The sequence below is a fragment of the Anabrus simplex genome, chromosome 1 (assembly GCF_040414725.1).
Source record: "Anabrus simplex isolate iqAnaSimp1 chromosome 1, ASM4041472v1, whole genome shotgun sequence".
In the NCBI taxonomy this organism is placed as follows: domain Eukaryota; kingdom Metazoa; phylum Arthropoda; class Insecta; order Orthoptera; family Tettigoniidae; genus Anabrus; species Anabrus simplex.
In genome coordinates, this window is record NC_090265.1 from 385,863,657 (window position 1) to 385,886,147 (window position 22,491).

A 22,491-nucleotide genomic window follows, 5' to 3' on the forward strand; every position below is an offset into this window, starting at 1 on the left:
CTCGGCTACAAAACTAGGAAAATTACAAATTTCTGAGCAGGTTAATCAGACGGTGGTTTCTGACACATCAAAGGTGGGCAAAATAAAGAATTTTCAGCTTAAATTACCAATCGACCCGAAAGTCCCGCCAGTTATTCAACCTCTGCGGAGGGTGCCATTGGCATTGAAACAAAAAGTAGCACAATGTATCCTTGAACTGGAGCAAAATGACATAATTGAAAAGGTTGAAGGACCGTCAAGATGACTTTCCCCTCTTGTGTCAATTCCAAAAGGTGACAGCGTCAGATTGTGTCGATATGCGAATGGCAAACAAAGCGGTACTAAAGGCTAGCAATCCCTTACCAACAATGGAAGACTTGCACCCTGAAATTAGTGAAAGCAAATACTTTTGAAAGTTGGATGTTAGAACAGCTTTTCACCATGTGGAATTGCATCCAGACTCACGGGAGATTACTATATTTAGCACACATTTAGGCTTATATAGGTTCAAGCGCCTAATGCTTGGTTTGAATCGGGCAGCTCCTGAGTTCCAAAAGATAATGAAGCATCTGATAAGGAACAAGATTCCTACAGCAGTTTACGTGTTTATTGATGACATTCCGGTGTATGGGGAAACTAAAGAAATACATGATTCAAGATTTAAAAAAGGTTCTTGAAGTCTTTCGCGAGCACGGAGTTGAACTGAATGAGGAAAAGAGTGAATATGGTATAATTTCAATGATGTTCTTGGGTCACATCATAACAGCAAATGGCATTAGGCCTATCGAAGATAGAGTCGCGGCTCTGAAGAATTGCAAAATACCGCAAAATGTGTCTGAGCTGAGAGGTTTTCTACGGCTGCTGAACTACGTAAGTAGATCTATTCCTAAAATATCAACTATGACAGAAGCACTGCAACAGCTTACACATAAATGTTTGTATGGAAACAAATACACCCAGAGGCTTTTGAAAAAATTAAAAAGTACTTGCATCTGGCTCAGTTTTCGGATATTTCAACCCCAAGGACGAAACGGTAGTGATGGCAGACGCTGGCCCAATAGGTCTTGGTGCGGTGCTGATACAACGGAACGATGAAGGAATCCCACGCATAATTTGCTACGTTAGTCGCAGCCTGTCGGACGTCAAACAAAGGTACTCTCAGACGGACGATAGTGAACGTTCTTCACTGATACAAGTACAGAATACGGTATAATTTATGACACAGGTAGTATGACAACGGTACCAGTATTTAAAAAGAGATAGGTTTCTTTCATACCAATAAGTATTTGCTTCCGTCAAACGAAAGAAAAAAACATGTGTGCTAAAATGTTTGCTGTACACACATCTTGTCATCACCTGAGTGGTAAGGGAGATCCGGAATGCAGATACATTCTTGGATGTACATATCAGTTTACGGTTCCTAATGTTTTCTAGCGACCAATGCATCGATTTGGCAAGCTGTAAAATTAAAGGAAGAAAAGTGTCGACTACAAAAGGAAGCAATCAATATCTTCACAGTACAAGTACAGTTATGTATTGGAATATAATTACCGGTTCACTAATTCTAAACACGCCACATTAACAAAAACAAAACTACATGTTTTGGAGTCCGAAATGTTACGAACCTGATCATATATCGTGATGATGTGCCCTGTTAGGACCAAATGGGGAACAGGACTGGCGTGACACCAGCAGTCGCGATGAATGTTGGCGTCTATTTGATGTATCACCCAAGGCGCGAGAGATACAGCGTTCCGAACCTGGAAACATAAACATACGTTGTCCTATATTAAATATATTTAATACCGAACACCGAATATACTGTGAACAAATCCTGAGAATATATATAATAAAAATGATTGTTTATACCCAGATATTTGCGACCAAACCATCATAAGACTAAGTTAGCAATCCGTTTGTCTTTCCTCTTGATATTTCTAATATTGAGCATATCAATATGGCCCGCTTCAGTCTTCCCGGCCAATAAAACAATTATTCCAGCAACAGAGACTTCCAATACAAGGACGCAGACGGTATTGCATCGAAAGGAAAACTCGATAAAAATACATAAACACAATAATTCGAAATTATTTTACCAAGAGAATTTTTAAACGTGTTCTCAGAAATACCCAATACAATATACAGTAATAGTATTCCTTAAATGAAAGGGGCACCATTAGCCTTCGTACCGGTTCCAAGATACAAAATTGATGATGATGATGATGACGATGCTTGTTGTTTTAAAGGGCCTAACATCGAAGGTCATCGGCCCCTAATGGAACGAGATAGACGACACGATATATGATAGTCAAAATTTTAAAATGTATCCACTGGCTACAGTTAAAAAAATAGTGATGAAGGGAATGAGTATGAGATTAAAACAATTAGTCGACTAGGTCCACACACTCCGTAAGGATGTGTAACACGGTAAGATGATCGCCGCAAGTACACACAGGATGGGGTTCTCCTTTCAATAGATGGGAGTGAGTCACGATCCGAAGACGACATAATACCACTGTTTCCCTCCGCGAAGCCCGAAGGGAAGTCCTCCATACCTTCGTTGTTCCTTTGATCGCTCTCAGCTTATCTGGAAGTGGAATGGCCTGCCACTCCATCTCCCAATGGGACATAACCAGATGTCTCAACTGAGTGCGAATATCACTTGCTGGAACCTTGAAAGGCAACGGGGACAGTGTAACTGCCTCCTTGGCAGCCTTATCTGCTAATTCATTTCCCTCTACACCAATGTGGCTTGAGAGCCACATAAACGTGACTCTGGTGCCGGCATCCGAACACCCGGCCAGCAGGTCCTGGACCCTCTGTACCAGAGGGTGCTGAGGGAAACAAGTATCACTAGACTGTAGCGAGCTCAAGGAGTCAGTAAAAAAATAGTGATGAAGGGAATGAGTATGAGATTAAAACAATTAGTCGACTAGGTCCACACACTCCGTAAGGATGTGTACCTAGAGCTTAACAGATGGCACAGAGCTCTGCTGTGTACACACTACAGGTTTCCGGGAGAGCAAAAAGAAACCTATCATTGTCAACAACGAACGCACAGCCCCCCATCGTTTCTGTCCTTGAACCATCCGTGTAGACGACGACTTAACCTGGATATCGGCCAACAACAGACAGGAAGAGCCTCCGATAAATCGAAGGGTCCGTGTTTTCCTTCGGGCCAGTGTGCAGATCTAGGATTATTATTTTCAGGTCGTCGTACTACCCACAGAGGTACCCCACTTGGTTGTCTGACAAGGCAAGTAACCGAAGGTACGTGAAACAATCTGTAACTGCCATCCAAGCGTATTCCAACTGGCCGCGTTGCCCGAGGACAAGCAGCGTAGCAGACGGTTGCCATTGATGAACACGCAAGGATAGTTTGGATGAAGTGGCATCTGTCGCAAATTTGCAGCATACGAAAGTAGGAGCTGGTGGCGCCTCAGGTGTAAAGGCGGCACACCAGACTCAGCGAGCAGGCTGGCAATGGGGCTTGTACGAAAAGCTCACGTCGCCAACCTAATCCCGCTGTGGTGGATGCTTTTCAGCTTCGCAAGGACGCTTGGTCTTGCTGAGCCATATGCTGCACTGCCGTAGTCTATCCGGGATAAAGTATGTGGCCTATAGTATCGTAGGAGCACCGCGCGGTCAACACCCCAATTAGTGCTGCTAAGAAACTTCATGATATTCAGCTTCTTAGTGCATTGCATTTTTAACTGCCGCACATGTGGTTCCCACGATAATTTGCTATCGAAAAGGAGCCGAAGGAATCCGTTTCAACAACTGGAAGAACGACATTTCTTAAATAAAGCTTAGGTTGTGGATGAAGAGTACGGAGCCGACAAAAGTGGACAACAGAGGACTTTGCTGTGGAAAACCGAAAGCCATGTTCTAAGGCTAACTGTTTAACTCTCCTAATTGCTTGTTGTAATTGTCGCTCTGCGACTGCCATATTACGCGAGCTATAGTGCAGAGCAAAATCGTCCACATAGAGCGACGGTATTACTGCTGAACCAGAAGCAGCAACAATACCGTTTATGGCAATCGCGAACAGAGTGACACTAAGGACCGATCCCTGTGGAACCCCATTTTACTGAACGTGGTATTGCGAATGTGTCCTCACTACTCAGACACGGAATAGATGGAGGGACAAAAAAAATCGCAATAAATACCGGCAAGTGACCTCGGAATATCCACTGATGCAGGACTGAAAGGATACCATATCGCCATGTCGTGTCATAGGCCTTTTCTAAGTCAAAGAAAACAGCTACCATATGCTGTTTGCGGAGAATTGCATCCTGGATAGAGCTCTCCAGGCGTACCCAGTGGTCAGTGGTCGAGCGAGCGGCTCGAAAACTACATTGGTACTTGGACAAGAGTCCTTGTTTCTCCAGACACCACACAAGTCGGCGATTTACCATCCTCTCAAATAGCTTACACAGGCAGTTAGTAAGACAAATAGGTCTGTAACTTCCTGCATACTCAGGATCTTTGTCAGGCTTGAGGACAGGAATGACTATGCCCTCTCGCCACTGAGACGGAAAATCACCCTCTATCCGGATTCGGTTGAACGGAAGGAGATACAGTAGACTATCATCACTAAGACGATTCAACATCTGGTTATGGATGTTGTCTGGTCCAGGAGACGTGTCCTTGCAAAGCGCTAAGGTGCTGCGGAGTTCCCACTCCGTGAAGGGCACGTTGTAGTCCTCTAAAGCTTGAGTGGTAAAACTAAGGTGATGACGTCCTGCCTGCCGCTTCAGAGCGAGGAAATCACGATGGTTATTCCCGGAGCCGGATACATCTGCGAAAGAATTAGCTAGATGGTTAGCAATCGAGAGTGGGTCAGTGAAGACACTGCCTGCAATGGAAATTCCCGGTATAGAAGATGATCCTTGGATACCCGAAATACGTCGAACTTAGTCCACACTTGAGATGATGGAGTATGTGACGTCATAGACGACACATATCTCTCCCACGAAGCCTTCTTACTTTGGCGAATAAGAAATCGCGCCTTAGCGAGGAGTTTCTCAAATATTACCAAAGTTTGCCACAGTAGGCTGTCTGCGGTAACGTTTGTGAGCGCGACGGCGTTCTTTGATAGCTGCTGCTATTTCTTCGTTCCACCAAGGAACGAGTTTTCGGCGAGGAGTCCCCGAGAAGAATGGAATGGACTCCTCAGCAGCAGCAAGAATGACTTGGCTGATGTAAGTTATTTCCTCGCCGACGGTTCGCCTGATATCGTCGTTAAAGACAGCTAGTGATGTGTACTGTGGCCAATCAGCATGTTTAAGAATCCGCCGAGGCTCTGCGGTCACTGTCACACGGATCATCGTGTGTATTCCACCGAAACAGCGGAACCAACGTTCGGATGCATAGACTTATGTTTATGCGAGAAGTGTGCCGTAACGTACACTGAAGTGAGTTGGTTCCCCTATGTTCAAAATACATAAATCCAGCTCTGTTACTAATCGTTCCAGCTCTCGTCCCCGGGGGCAAGGCGTCTCAGAGCCCCATATGGGGGTGATGGGCGTTAAAATCGCCCAATAAGAGGAAGGGAGGTGGAAGTTGATCTATAAGATCAGTGACATCATTTATGTTAAGAGGCTGGCCTGGTGAAAAATAAACGTTACACACTGTTACTATGACAGGCAGAGGTACTCGCACCGCAATTGCTTCCAGTGGGGTCCTTAGAGGGACCTCTTCTCTATAAGTATCAGAACGGACAAAAATACCCATGCCACCAGACGCCCGGTGGGCATAATATCGTTCTGTCCAGTACAGTCTGAAATTTCTCAAGACCGTATGATGACCTGGTCTGAAGTTTGTCTCCTGAATACAAACTTTACTCGCTGCGTACTCACTAATGAGCTGACGTAGCGCAGCAAGATGCCTGTCATAACCGTTACAATTCCACTGCATACCTGCCAACTTTCAAAAGAAAAATCCGGAAGATCGTAGGGCGGAAAATTTTTAACAACAAGCGCATGCGTCGCAAAGTCTTGAGACCATGGAAAACGACGGCAAGGGGGGAGATTATAAACAATACTAATATAAGTCAAATATATGTTAGGATCACCATTGAAATTTACTTACACAAAGTTACATCCTGATGAGTGCTCATCTCTTTCCACTTAACACTGGGATCACTTTCTGTGATCATATAAAACAAGGAGATTAAGCAGAATGTGCCTCCCTAAAAGACTGATAATATCCTTTCTTAGTTTAACACATTACGAACACCACTAAAGATACTAAAACGCTTACAAATTCGACACACAATTCCATGAGTTTCAGAACAACCGCCAATGTTACTCACACCCACACACAAACAAAGCCTTTCACAGCTGCTACGAAGCACGACGCAGTTACTAAAGTTTTTATATATAAATTCACAGCCTGCTACTTTTCCACGGATTTCTTTTCTTCCAAATCACAGCCTGCTACTTGTTTGGGAACATCTCAGTGAATGAAGTAGCAGTTGAGGTCGAACAGGTGACAAAAGCACGGTCATAATCGATAATGTGATTATCGATACATTTACCGGTCGAATTTCAAACACTGCATCTAGTATTACCAGTTACTATCGAAAGTCAAACAAATCCGATTTGACCACAGAAAACGAAACCAACCCCGGATATTCAAAATCCGTACAATAACGTTGTTCATCCGTACAACCGTAAAACACACTAAAAATCCGTACAGTTTACGGAAAAACCGGAATACTTGGCAGGTATGCCACTGTAGCAGAGCCATAGTGTGGGTGTGGACTTCTGAGGTTTAGGTTAGATGGAGCGTAATGCTACCTAACCTACACTCACATCACCATCCGAAGATGGAGACAAATGTTCCATGTGCATCACCTCGTCACCAGACAACCCCACAGGATGACCGAAAGCTGACCATCTGTGCGTTGCGGCGTCGTTCGACAACTGCCAGAGAATTGCAACAAGACCTCAGGCGCGTCACTAGAGTCACGATGCCTGATCAGACAGTAAGGAACAGGTTAAGAGAAGTGTCCTTACGACCCAGACATGTTGTTCGAGTGCCCCGTTTAAAGCAGCAACATCGCGCAGCTCGCCTTCTGTTTGCTCGTACCCTCGTCAACTGGCAACTTCGCCAATGGAGACCTGTGTTGTTCACAGACTGACACAGCGTGATGGACGTCAACGTGTATGGAGACGCCGTGGTGAGCAGTACACGCCAAATGTTGTCGAGGAAGGCGACCGACTCGGACAAGGTTCTGTGATATGTGAGATGGCATCAGTATTGATGGCCGTACGGATCTTGTCGTCGTCCGAGGAAATCTTACCGCTGCGGGGTACATCGAACAAATACTGCCACAGCATGTGTTGGTTGCTACATACGGTGTTGGCCCTGAATTCGTACTCATGCACGACAATGCCAGTGCACATGTAGCGCGCATCACCAGAGCTGTTTTGCGAGAACTGGACATTCAAGAGATGGAATGGCCCGCAGTGAGTCTCGACCTTAATCCCAGCGAGCATGTGTGTGGTATAGGCTTGACACACCACAGACTCTCCAAGACCTCGAAAAGGCTCTCATTGAAGAATGGGACCTGATACGGACAGCGTGAAATCCGCCGACTTATACGGAGCATGCTACGTAGGTGCCAGGCTGTGATAAATGCTCATGGAGGACATACACCATACTGAAACTCTCCAACGGTGATAAAAATCCACCCAGGAGGACTGTTATCACTTTGTTTTCGCCCCTATTTGGACATAATAATAATAATAATAATAATAATAATAATAATAATAATATCATTGCCAAGACTAGCTGTAGTATTAAGAAGTAAATGTCTAGGTTAATTATACGAAGAAGACCGAGCAAGTGGCCATGCGGTTATGGTCGGGCAGCTGTGAGCTTGAATTCGAGAGATAGTGGGTTCGTCATCGCCATAAGAACTACCTGTGTCGGTGCGACGTAAAGCCAATTGTTAAAAAATATACATAGGAAGCACTTTATCATTAGATATGCTGTACAGCAAGTGTAGGCCTACTGTGTGACTCAAAAAATGCAGGTTTCTTAATAGTATATGTCATCCAGTTTCGATGCCTCCCTTATTCTCGATATGCCTTATCAAACGCACCCACGGAATGTATTCACTGCTCGGGTCAGCCAAGTGCAGATGTACAGAACTGCAGTACAGAAGATTCGTATTTGATTTCAGGCTGTGAAAAGAATTTCACTTCACAATCACCGTCGATCTGTAACTCAGCGAATCTGGATATAGGGACCGCCGACCATTCGCTGGTCCTTTGCCCCAAATCAACGGAATGGAAAGATATTTGAAAAGACCTTCTTGTTAATTTTACAATGGGTGGGACATATTACGTGTTTTAAGCTTTTTGGACAGATTCATAAGATGTTGTTTGTAAGATAGTGTATGCTCAAATATAATGCCCAAATGTTTTGGATACTAGCTGTATTAATACGAAATAATATCCTTCAGAAATTGTGTGTCTGAAGTTGAGGTTCCCCAGCGAAGACTGAGATCTTCTGCATTAGGACTGGTTTTCTCTTGTGCTGAGTACTGTGCACCAGTTTGGCTGAATAGCCCGCATACAAGACTCATTGATTCTCAACTGAATGCTAGCATGCGGTTAATATCTGGTACTATCCAGTCCACACCCCTTTATTGGCTCCCAATTCTGCCGCCTGATCAAATGCTCTCATTCGAGAGTACAAGAAGATTGAAATGAACCCTCAACTGCCTGTTTTGGATGATATTCCCGCTCTCAAGATAACGAGGCTCAAGTCACGTCATCCATCTTTTTGCGTGATGCTGTCACATTGGCTGATGAGAATTTTCACGCTTTAGAAGAATGGAGAAGTCGCTGGAAATTTGCCACGGACTGTTCCCTAAACAAAATATTTTCTGGTGAAGATCTTCCCGGTGGACATCATCTACCGCGTAACAAATCATGGACGATGCAGGGATGCACTTTATAACCAGTGTGCGACTGTGGTGCCTCTCGGCAAGACAATCCCCCATACTGTAAGTGAATTTGTACGACGTTCCTACACAGGTAGCCCGAGTGACTTTTTGGAACCAACAGAGGAAGTCATACAGTGGATCACCCAAGTGGACATTCTACTATAACTAAATCTTGCTCCCAACAAACATGTTTCTTGTCTGTGTATATTTTTAAATATTGTGTACTTGTATATGTGTATCTAACTTGTTGCCATACGCCAATAATAATTATGGGACGTAAAGACGTCGTTGCGATAACTGAAAGGCCTCTTGGTTCCAGTGTTTCATGGAAGGGTGTGAAGCGATAGTTGAAATACTGAAATATGGTTGTGGCGAAGTGTGCCGTGTACTGAAGTTTATTAGGGGATGCAGCTTATAGCGTACAGGAAGGAGTCTGTCACCCAAGCTGCCAAGCATATGAGAACTACGATGAGTGGGATACCGCATAGTCTGGGCAGTCAGTGCTTAAAGGAGAGGGGTGGGGTTGATTTGAGGGACGCAACGTCCCACCCTGTCCATACACAACGCCAATGTTGGTCAGCAAGGTCAAATTCAAGCGGCCGGCAGAGCAAGAGAGTAGTGCTATTGTACGTCCGAGGAACTTAATGATGCCTTGGCGAAAAGGAGCTCGAGATATGCTGACAACAGGGGTTGTTTAGAAAGCACCCATCACAAGAATAAGTTCCCTAATCTTAAGATCGCGGGTATAATCCTGGCCTCTGAATACTTGAAGACAACATATAGTAGCTCGTAAATCTTTTGTTTGTTAAATTACAATTTGTTTTATGCCGCACCGACTTACGACGACGATGGGATAGTAAAGGGCTAAGAGTGGGAAGGAAGCGGCTGTGGCCGTAATTAAGGAACAGCACCAGCATTTGCCTCGTGTGAAAATGGTAAACCACGGAAAACTATCCTCAGAGCTGTCGACAGTGGGGTTCGAAACCGCTATCTGCCACTTACTCTGTAGTTCATAAATGCCCTGCGGCCCAGTGACATCGAAAGAATGATATGATACTAGTCATATGGGAGGAGTAATGCCCCGGTAGGGTCACAAGGGTGAGGTATCTCAATAAGTGGATTTCCCTGGCAAAGTCCGGAGAATATGTTCACATTTGTAGCATTGTTATCTGTCCCTATTCTAATAAATATAAAACCAGTATCTTCTACTTCAGCAATGACTTTCAGTACGAGTTCTTTTAACTCAGACCATGTCGCATTGTCAGTGAAGAATTAGTGCACAGGAATTACAAAATGACACGCTAACTTCGAAGACGCTAACATTTTGTGGCAACATCTCCTCGCTATACTCTTTCTCCAATCATTCCGATACACGCTGTGCCATTAACCGAAACTCCTCCACAAAAATACTGAACTTCAAGTCAAATAGTCATACCACCAAAGGCACCTTCGACACAAACTAAGCTCCGCTGTTCTGATAGTCTCTGTGATATAAGCCCGGTAATGTTTTATTTGCAACAGATACCAACATAGAGTTTTATGGTTGATTTGCTGGGAAGTGTGAACAGATCGCATTTCGGACAAACTTATACACAGACTGAGAATTTCTTTGCCATAAAACTCAGTATCTTCACGCTATTTCGTTCCACTTGTGCTCTCTCTTAGAAGACTATCACATGAAAGACACTTGTTTCTATCTCCCCTTAGTGTTATTACACAGTGGGACACAACAGTAAACCACGGCAATCAACATTTTGTCACTAAACAATGGTACTAAGCACGGCAAGTTGCAACAGCGAACTAAAGACTAGGTCCTTCAAGTCGGCCGAACGCTAGCGCCCGGTGTATGAGAGAGAAGTTATTAGCGCGGACAGAGTTTCTGGCGGAATGGCCAGGTTTTTTATAATAAATGTACGAGGGCAGATCGGAAATTAAGTTGCACTTCCCAGTTATGGCCATTTATTACACCACCTATACAGCAACACGACTATAACGACATACACTGTAACGTTACTTCTCCACATAGTTTACAAGAGACTCCAAACATTTCTGCGAACGCACAACCAACTTGTCGATGCCGGACGCATAGAAATTTCCTCCAGCGTTCTGCAACCACTCGGAGACAGCGGCCTTCACCTCCTCATCGGTCTGGAAACGTCGACCACCGAGCACCGTTTTGTGCTTACCGAACAGATGAAAGTCACATGGCGCTAGGTCGGGACTGTAGGGTGGATGTTTCTAGACCTCCCACTTGAAACGCTGCAGCAGTTCTCTCGTTTGGCGGGCCTTGTGAGATGTTGCGTTATCGTGCAACAAAATCACACCGGCGCTTATCTTTAATCGCTTTACACAACCGGTGCAACGTTTGACAATACGACGCCGCGGTGATCGTCGTTCCTTTCGGCATGAATTCCACGTGCAGCAAACCCTCCATGTCAAAGAACACTGTCGCCATAACCTTACCGGCTGAAGGTTGAACCTTGGCCTTCTTTCGTTGTAGTGATGAGGGGTGCACCCATTCCATTGATGTTCGCTTCGTTTCGGGGATGAAGTGGTGGACCCACGTTTCGTCGCCTGTGACGATTCGCCGCAGAAATCCGTTGCCGTCTGCGGCATAGCGTTGCAAAAATGCCAGGGAGGATTGGAAACGTTGTCCCTTGTGTCCATCGGTGAGAAGACTGACGCAGCTTACGATATCCAAGGTCCTCGTGAACAATGGCGAACACACTGCCATACGACATGTTCAGCTGCGTTGCGATTTCTCTCAGTTGAATGCGCCGGTTCTGTCTAATGATCACATTCACACTGTTGACCTTTACCGGGTCCCAGACGTTGCGGGCCTGCCTTCGCGATGGTTGTCCGTGATATCCGTGCGTCCGGCTTCGAATTGCTGACACCACTTTACGATACCTTGCCGGGAAATGGCCCGCTCCCCATACACAGCACTAATTTCACGATTAATGTCCGTGCAATTCTTCCTTTTGGCTCATAGGAATCGGATTGTCGCACGCACCTCATACTTGGAGTGAACGTTAAGTTGTCGCGCCATTCCATTTGGCCGCTATTCACACAATACTAGACGAGACACCACATAACCTGCCTAACAGACGTGTGAGCTGTGTATGTCCCTTTCTCCGCTGTGCCCACGTTTGCGACGCACAGCGCGCTGCTGCGGCGCGTTAGTGTAATTAACCTTTTGATCCACCTAGGTATGTAGGTCTAGATAGAGAGTATGGATGACAACCAGTGTGGTTTCAGACCACAGAGAGGCTGTCAGGGCTTGATTTTCAGTATGCGCCAAGTAACTTAAAAATGCTATGAGAGATTTTTTTTTTTTTTTTTTTTTTTTTTTTTTGCTATTGGCTTTATACAGCCCCAACATTTGCCAGGTGTGAAATACGGAAAAGTATCTTCAGGGCTCCCGACAGTGGGGTTCGAACCTACTATCTCCCGAATACTCGATACTGGCCGCACTTGAGCGACTGCAGCTATCGAGCTCGGTCTAAGAGAGAAATAGACAGTTATGTTTATGTTTTGTAGCCATAGAAAAGATAACTTACAGAGTACCAAGGAAAGAGTTGTTGGCCGTACTGAGTGGCTGGGAGAAATACATTTGTGTGTAACTCTAGTATGTAGCGACTTGGTCTGTATGATAGACTTTGATAAAAGCCTGCAATTCAATATCGTGGAACTTAACAAAATGAGCATACCCAAGATTAAAGTGATGTCAGTCGGGAAGAAACCTAAGAGGAACGAATGTCAGGCCGGGAATAAAAAAACTGGAACAGTTAGAACATTTCAAATATTTAGGATGTGCATCCTCTCAAAATAGTAGTTTGGTAAGTGAAGCTGAATCAAGGTACAGCAAAGCAAATACAGTGAGCTCGCAGTTGTGATCAACGGCATTCTGTTAAATTAGCTCCCACACGGAATTGCTTTTACACCGGTCTGTTTTCAGATCACTTTGCTGTACGGGAGTAAACGCCAGGTGGACTCAGGGAATTCTAAAATCAGAAGTAACAGACTTGAAAATAGAGAAAGATTACACGCACAAAGATGTGGGAACAATGGCAGGAGGGAACTCAGAATGATGAGTAAAAGATTAAGTTAGGAATGAACCCAGTGGGTGAAGCCGTGCGCATAAACCAACTTCGGTGGTGGGGTCATATGAGATGAATGGAAAACGATATTTTACCTAGGAAAATAATGAACTCGGCCATGGAGGGTAACAGAAGTAGGGGGAGACCGAAGCAGCGATGGTTAGTTTTAGTTTTTAATGATTTAATGAAGATAAAGGTGTGGAACTAAACGAGGCCACAGAGCTAATTACAAGTAGAGGATTGTGGAGGTGTATAGTTAATTCACAGAGACTTGCGGACCGAACGAGGAATGGTATAAGTCTACAATAAATATACACTTGTGGATAATAAATAAATAAATAAATAAATAAATAAATAAATAAATAAATAAATAAATAAATAAACAATACATGTCCAAAAGATGTCTGATGTCATGCGGAGAAGGAGTATTGCATTTTATGGCCACTTACTAAGAATGAAACCCACACGATTATCGAACCAGATCTTTACGTGTTTTAAAGATAGGAAATCCCGGCCAACTCGATTGAAAGAGATAGAAAGGGATCTTATGGAGATAGGGATCACTTATGAAAAAACACAAGAACGCAACCCACTCACAAGGAAACTAAAAGACCACCAGAGTTTCCAAGAAAGGCCAAAGTTGAAGACGGGAAAGACGTGGACGAAGGAAAGAAAAGAGCAACACCGACAACGAATGAAGGAGCACTGGGCAAAGATCAAAGCCCAGAGAAGACGTGATCCTTAGTAGGCCGATACGAACAAATAATAATAATAATAATAATAATAATAATAATAATAATAATAATAATAATAATAATAATAATAATATGTATAAACTATGCGGGAGAATAAGTCAGTACTATGAAACTTGACCGAATCCGCCGCGAGGAACGGCTAAGACACTTCAGCCTATAGCACGACGTTTACAGTGGTCACATACCCAACTTCGACTTTCTTGCGTCTCGTACGGGGTATACAACAGTTTACAATTCTGATAGTTCATCTCCTCCTTTTCGTCCTCTGATGCCCCTGTGGATTCCAACCACTACTCCTTTCCAATTAACTTACCACGTTAACTTTGAACGTCTATGGTGATCGATCAGTGGATCATTCGTGATACCCTCATTCTACAACGAGTTGAAACAACAACAACAACAATAACAACAACTAAGACTATCACAATCACCTCGTTTATTGGAGGGGCCGATGAAATCAGCGTTAATACTCCTTCAACGAATTATTAACTAATCACTCTAATACACCAGGAGAACACCATCGATTTTCCCCTTACAACAAAAATCAACTCCACCATCGCCTAGAGAAGCTACTTAAAATATGAACTAATATTACGTAAGGGTAACCGAACTGCTGAAACATACACATACTGTAAAGACAAAGATGATACTGATAACTGGTGTTTTGAAGAGATTGCCAAATAACTTGGTTTGCTCGAACTACTACTACTACTACTACTACTACTACTACTACTACTACTACTACATTTTTTCCGGCCATCTATTGGCCCTGCATTTTTTTTTTTTAACTTTCTCTGCCTTCGCTCTCTGCCAGTATCTTCTCATCCTTTCTCCTATCTGTTCTTCTGCACAAGACCTCAGTTTTCTCACTAGTATCTCCCCAGCCTGCTGGAAACCGCAGAACGTTTTGACGAGTTGACCAAATCGATTTCTGTCCATTATATCATCTTCCGTAACCCGGATCTTAGTCGAGTTCAACCTCACTTTTCGACACTATTTCAGCTCAGTCTACCTTTTTCTGAAGAATTCCAAGATTCTATTCGTCAGTTTGTTATTGTCCATCCTCAACAGGCGTCTCTTCCTCAGCAATACAACCACTCCTTCTGTTCTTTGTTGGATTTGAGTCTCCTCTCCCCATATTTACATTCGAGCCTAGAATTTTTCGAAACTTTTTTCTTTCTGTTTTCTGGATATCTTCAAGCGCGCCTTTCCCAATCATACATACTGTTTCTGCTGCATACGGGCAGCAAAAAAGTCTAGATGCCTTAGTTTAGCCCCATATGACACAACCTTTTAGTTGTAGGTGTTCCTCGTCAGTAGACCTGTCATTCCCGTTTTTCTCGCCCGTTCTTCAATGGCATTCTTTTCCGATCCATTCTCTTGCAATGTTTCTCTCAAGTACTTAAAAGGTCTTACCTCTTTCGTCTTCTAAATTTAACAGCTGAGGGGCCTCTTTAATGTTGGACATGAACTCAGTCTTCTGAAAATAAATTTGAAGCCCAGACTTCATTACTATCTGGAGTGTTTCAATCCTTTTCTTAGTTGTTGCTATATCCCTGGTGAGTATCACTGCATCATCACCGAACGCTAAACAATCTATACTTACACTCTCCTTACCTCTCCCAATTTTGGTCAGAATTCCCTTCTTCCACTCCCTAAAGACTTTTTCCAGAATGCAGTTTAACATGATTGGTGAGAGATAGTCTCCTTGTCTTACACCACTTTTGATTTCGAAGGGCCCCGGAGATCTCCTTCCCCCCCCCCCCCCTGCCCCCCTGGTGTAAGTATTGCTGATTGTCTGTCTTTTCTTTCTCTAGTGGTTTAACGTCGCACGACCACATCGAATGTTTTCAGCGACGGAAGCATGGGAAATGGCTAGGATTGGTAATATAGCTATTTTTTTCGCCAGTTGCTTTACGTCGCACCGACACAGATAGGTCTTATGGCGACGATGAGATAGGGAAGGGCTAGGAGCGGGAAGGAAGCAGCCGTAGCCTTAATTAAGGTACAGCCCAAGCATTTCCCTGGTGTGAAAATGGGAAACCACGGAAAACCATCTTCAGGGCTGCCGACAGTGGGCTTCGAACCCACTATCTTCCGGATGCAAGCTCACAGCTGCGCGCCCCTAACCGCACGGCCAACTCGTCCGGTGGGGAATATAGGGGTCGTGGCCTTAATTAAGGTACAGCGCCAGCATTTGCCTGTTGTGAGAATGGGAAACCAAGGAAAACAATATTCAGGGCTGCCGACGGTGGGATTAGAACCCACCAGCTGGGCGACCCTACCCGCATGGCCAACTCGCTCGGTGAAAACATTTCTTGTCTTGCTGTCTACTCAAAACTCTTCTAGACATCCCATCGAAGTTTTTCTGTCAATGGAGACATATGCCTTTCTGAAGCCCACAAAAACTGCCACAATTTTGTTATGCCCCAGCATCTTGTATTTTATGATACTCTTCAGGTTGAAGATTTGTTCCACGCATGACCTGTATCATTCCGGAAGCCTGCTTGATATTCCCAATTCTTGATCTAAATAACCTTCTACTCTAGTTAATAATGTTTTCGAGAAAATCCTGAATGGGACAGAAACCACAGATATTCCTCTATAATTATTAACATCCACCTAATGACCTATCTTATGCAATGGATGTATCAGAGGCGTATGCCTGTCTTCAGGGATCCTCTCCGTTTCCCGTATGTACCAAAGTAACAGAGTCAGAGATTTTATGACTTCAATAGGCTCTATTTCCAGGAGTTCGGTCACCATGCCATCTTCGTTCGCAGCTTTGTTGTCCTTCAACCTTTGAATAATCCGGGTCAATTTCCTTAGGGATAATGAGTTTTTTGTTGTTATCCTTAGTGCCTTCATTTCCAAACTTTCGTCCGGACCATCACAGTCGGTTATCAAAAACACGGCACAGTTCAACGAGTCACCATTCTTATTTGTCCATTTATGCGCTGGATATTCTCCTACTATCTTTTTGTACTTCCTCTCTTTGTCAATCTGAGCGTTGAAATCGCCCATCAGCACCTTGAAGTTACAGTACTCTCTAAGTCTTAGACGACTGGTCTTGTATTTCTTCCCAGAACTTTTCAACTTTGAGAGAATTTTTTAAACAATTTTTTTTTCAAGTTGCTTTACGTCGCACCGACACAGATAGGTCTTATGGCGACGATGGGATAGGAAAGGCCTAGGAATGGGAAGGAAGCGGCCGTGGCCTTAATTAATGTACATCCCCAGCATATGCCTGGTGTGAAAATGGGAAACCACAGAAAACCATTTTCAGAGCTGCCGGCAGTGGGGTTCGAACACACTACCTCGACTGCAACTATCGAGCTCGGTACCGGGACATTTAAAACCACTCTCACCATATGTTTGTTTAAAGTCACAGATCTTGAAATACACTGTATAACAGTGGGAGAATGTTGGGAAATGCGGGGTACAGAGGGGATGAGCGTCACAGAGAGAGCGAGTGCACAGCAATTAACGAGTCGCGGCGGGATGGGCAGGGGGGGCAGCCAGCACAGCAGCAATAAAACAATTAAAATGGCAACAAATTATGCTTACTTCCTTTTACAAAAACCATTACGCAACATTTGAGACAAAATAAATACATGGTAGTTCATTGCTGGCATCCTTGCTTGGTCACTCATAGCAACAGGCGCGACCGCTTCTCGGAACACAAATAATAATGCCTAATTGGTTTTATCAAATGTGCAATAAATTCGTCTGATACCCATAACGGCAGGTTATAGCCAATATTATCGTGTGGGAGAAAATGGCAACAGTGAATAACGACCTATTTCTACTGCATATCTAAGTCGAAGATCTGTAATTCCTTCATTCAAAATGATGTACGAGAGCGAATACAGGGGACGCTGTCTTGGTACCGGACCCTTAGTCGGACAATGAAGTGGCGGGTTAAACCCACAATATTCAAAAGAAGGATCCAAGAGAAAAAGCTATCAAAGTTTAAAAGAAAATTACGATGCCATTCGGTAAACAGCATCCAGGACTACTTTTCCAACATTTTACTATGATAAAATTATACGAGTCCCATGCATTGAGGGTTTGAAATATTAAATCAAATGAAAGACTGATCAAAGTACATGCATTGTATGAAATAACGATCATAGTCTTTTGCTTTTCTGTGAAGATTCAGGGTTGACCAGACTGAAAATATAACAACCTACAATTAATTAAAACATTATCGAACAGCTTGAGTACATTCGGCGCAAACGCCTGCGTTGTTTTAATCATTTATTAACCACTAGGTGTAGTTCTTATTCTAACAGTATGAAATAAGCTTTCATGATGAACAGTGCTGTGAAGGAGGAAGCAGTTGTGAATGTGATTACATTGTAACAGCTTTAAGAAAAACAGAGAAATGGGAGTTAGCGATGCATCAAAGAGAATTCGTGTAATGAGCCACGATACATAAAGAGTCTTGTGAGTGTAAACTGGGTTGTTTTAAAAATATTATTCGTACAAAGAAAGACATAATTGTTAACGATTCCAGCCTCCTTGCAATTAAAAGAGACGACAGTAAATTAGGTGCATTAATAAGCATTCATTCTATAGCAAGGCCCAGGTCTAGAAATGATCAAATTACCACGGGCATCCTTATGAATATAAGGTGAGGTTATGAAGAGAAGAAATGCCTGAAATTAAAGTCTGCCAGGTAGCATTTATTTGACTGCATGGAATAACCAATAGGACAGTGAAGGCAGTGGACACTTCTTCCGTAGTGATAGTGGGCACTGGGCTGTACATGGGATCGGCTGTAGGTACAGGTAGAGTAGAACACTCGTAATTCCATGTATCCTCCAAATACTCCTACCAGCGGTGTAGTATGCCATTTCCCTTTTGGAGCAGCAACCCATTTTCGTCTTTGATGCTGATAACATGCCCTAGATCTTGTGTAACACGATCGCGAGCAAGTGTGTAGTTCTATTCGTGCTACCAGACTTGTTCAGGTAGTCATAGATGACTTCGTAATGTCCTGCTTTTGCAGCTGCTACAGCTCGTTTTTCAGTGGATTAAGAGCCCGGTATCGTTTTGAATTTGTCCCGATGTAGGAGCGTTCACTAATGGGTTCGATCCCCGCGATGTGCAACTAATTTTGTGCCGCAGCTCAATTAATCCCGGTTAAAAGCCACTGTGTCTTCAAAATCCAATTTGTTATGATCACTTTATTTTATTTTTTATTCTTTTACAAGCGAATGGACCACTTAGGATCATGCTAGAACTTCATTTCTTTCTCTTCGTGCGGAGTTTTCTCTGTCGCGTTCGCTGGCTTGCTTCCGTTGTTCATCTATCCAGCCTCTTCCGGTCTTCCTAGTTCTTCCCGCGGCTTCAACCACTTCCAAATTTTTCGCTGTGTTCCTAAATGTATTCCTTTCTAAGAGTTGGAGCTCCGAGATGTTGAACCTTTCCATATCCTTCTTCCATGCCGTAGTGCTTTTTTTTTTCTCTCTTTTTTTTTTTTTTTTTCCCCACAAGTAACCAATATCTGTTTGGTAAGTCTGTTTGCATACATTACAGATATCCGAGAAACGACAGTCTCCTTCTCTTCATGGTTAAAGAGATTATTTTCATCTTCCCATAATTTTTCTAAGGATTCTTCTTTCCAAGACCTCTAGCTTCTCCAGCTTGTAGTTCATGGACGGGCATTCAGCGGCATACAGGCATTCTGTTTTGACCACGGTGTTGTAATGTTTTATTTTGGTATTCCAGGATAAGCACTTCTTATTGCAGAAGACTTTTGTCAAGTCATATATCCGATCTTCCATTGCAGGTTTTCCTGATCCATTCTCCTGTAAGGTCTCGCCACGGTACTTCAACTCACTGATCCTTTCTATCCGCCCTATAGCTGTTTCCAGGAATTTTGGCCCATCTTTGATGTTCGTCATGAATTTGGTCTTTTCTGCTGAGATCCTCAGTCCTGTTTGGCTGGCGATTCTTTCCAAGAGGTTAATCTGGATGGTTGCGACCTCTGGACTTTATTAGTATTATTACTTAGAAGACCCTTACTGCTCCGCAACATTCGTTATAAACAGGTCAGATAACTCGCCTTGATATCCCTGTTGCAGTCATATTGTTTTGCCTGCCCTTTTCAATGGTTGATGAATATTTAATAAGAAGCGCAGTTCGTAGTCAGAGCGGCGTCTGTTCGGTAAAAATCTATCCATATATTCTATTTTATTTTATCCTGCAATTCCTGAAGCAAAGCTTGGTATTGTGTCATAGAAGGCCACGGTATTTTAACCGCAGTTCTTCTATACAGAACGGTTGTCTTGTGAGCTCATACGTTAGCCTCGAAGGAGCGTTTTTGCCAGCCAGAGAACATTTTTAAGATACATGTCCTTCTAGTATGGCTAGTTTATCCTTCCATAGGTGTTCCCAGATAATGTCTAAGGCGTATGTCGTGATGGGTGCTATTTGTACTTAGATTTTTACCTTTAGCAGCATGTAGGTTATTAGGAAAACTCTGTCATCTGTTGAATATATTTGGAAGCTGGGAAAGGTTAGAGAATCAAAGAGTATCTAGCAGGGAATGATATTCTTTCGTGATCAGAAGTGGCTCTTTGGCTTGACATGCAGTAATCAAACATGGCTGCATGCAATGGCATTTCCAAGGATGAAAATCACATTTATCAGGACATTAATGAAAGTGTTAGTCGCTTAGCAACCTGCTAAGTACAAAATAATATACTGCGGGTAGGGTAAGCTTGCGCCTGCAATTATTGGAGTGATTATTTAATGGTTTGATTTTATGATTGCTGAAAGTTGGCTGAATTTAGAGACCTATCAATGTCTCATGATTCACCGGCGGGTAATTCCGGAGAGAATAATACAGAAATGAGGCAAATCGCTCCAGTAGAACGGCCGGAAAGATTTGCTAAAACTGTTTTTAGTAAACTCTTCTAAAATATAGCTTATGAAAATGTGATGCTTTTGAGGCGAATAAATAAAATCATTATTATTCTTATTCTTATTCTTATTATTATTATTATTACGAGAGTTCGGACGTAAGTCGTGGTAACAATTTTTTTCCGCACACTTGCGCGGTGCCACCTTACAATGGTCTATGTCCTAGAAAGCATGACATGCATAGCACATAGACACAGCACGAGATGGCGGTACGTTGGACAGGTACCACGCATGGTCAGTCTAGCAAGGTCTGGACACAATACCACAATCATTTGCGGTGACGACCATATTGAGTCTTCAGCATCGTTATGATGTGCCCAAGCCCGAAATATATTTGCACTTGTAAGGGAAATGGGATACTGCGCTAGACCAAATTGCCAAAATAAGTCAACTGACAGGATTAGAGTGATTTGCTATCCAGTGATAAGCAATGGTGAGCCCAGTGGGTACGGTACAAAATTCCAGGCGTGATAAATGGCAACCTAAATTTTATAATTCAGTGTTGTTCGAGGTTAGTAAGTTATTACATTGAAATTATTCCTGAAGAATCATATGTTTATTTATTTATCGGTCCCATTATGTATTTTCTTCTGAAATAAGTTTGATCAATCGCAGTTTCAACAGAAGAGGGTAGATTGCCGGAAATACTCAAGTGGATTCCATTCCAAAAATGCTCCTAATCCACCCATGTCTTTAAAATGTTCTAGGAAATATCCCAAACAAAGATTCTTTTAAAAGAAGCAACAAAAGTGATAAGAACTGTATACGCCTAATAATATCATTCGTGTTTTCTTTTTCGAGTTAACTACCCAAGGGAGGTCATTTAGGAAAAATTAAAGTAAGGAGCCTGGCACAATTAAGTAAAAATGCCAGGACTCGGCTAACGCCCCCGTGGTAGCCAACCCACGCTTTCAAGTCACCGCTTTCGAGAGGCACGAGATACCGGTACCACTCCCATCAACAGGAGGTAAAGATTATGAAAGTATATTACAAACTGGTTCGCAGTTATCTACCACAAGTGTTATACCACTCGTATAAAAGTGAGGCATGTAATTCGAATGATAAGTGTAGTCCAAAATTCGCATGCCTAATTGTTGCCCTCCTTTTTTTTTTTTTTTTTTTTTTTTTTTTTTTTTAACCATCTGCTTTACGTCGCATCGACATACATATTATGTCTTATGGAGACTATAGGAAAGGGCTAGAAGTGGGAAGGATGCGACCGTGACCTTCATTAAGGAACAGCACCAGCATTTGCCAGGTGTGAAAATGGGAAATCACAGTAAACCATCTTCAGGGCTGCCGACAGTGGGGTTCGAATGCACTATCTCCCGAAATAAAGTTGCTAGCTACGTGACCCAAACAGCACATCCACTTGCTCGGTCTTCTTCTTTTACTTATGATGATGATGATGATGATGATGATGATGATGATGTTGTATTAACTTTTTTCTTGCCAAAGGCTAAATGAAGACTGTAGCCCTACAAATTATGATCACTGTGGCATGAGTAATTTATTTTTTAAAGCCCAAAATATATTATTTTACATTTTCGTTAATTTCGATTTAAAACTAAATAATGTTATCCACTGAAACGTTATATCGAGGCAATTGGCATTATAATATGTTAATTCATAACTACGAGAGCATTTAACAAATAGGTGAGAAATAATATTGTCAGAGTATTTTGTAATTATTCTAGGCAGAATTAAACGATGCTGTTTTCTACATATCGGTGGTGCATTCAATGATCTGGACGGTGACGGC

General features: G+C 43.0%; 1 protein-coding gene across 5 annotated transcripts in view; it reads right to left on the reverse strand.

Annotated features, from left to right (window-relative positions):
* Window positions 1–22,491, reverse strand: part of LOC136856820 (protein bric-a-brac 1) — a 1,345,352-nt gene that overhangs the window by 720,968 nt on the left and 601,893 nt on the right. For all 5 annotated transcript variants that reach the window (XM_067134959.2, XM_067134961.2, XM_067134956.2 and 2 more), the window contains one exon: window positions 1,605–1,739. The gene's annotated coding sequence lies outside the window, so the exon portion shown is untranslated. The remainder of the gene's footprint in view (window positions 1–1,604; window positions 1,740–22,491) is intronic.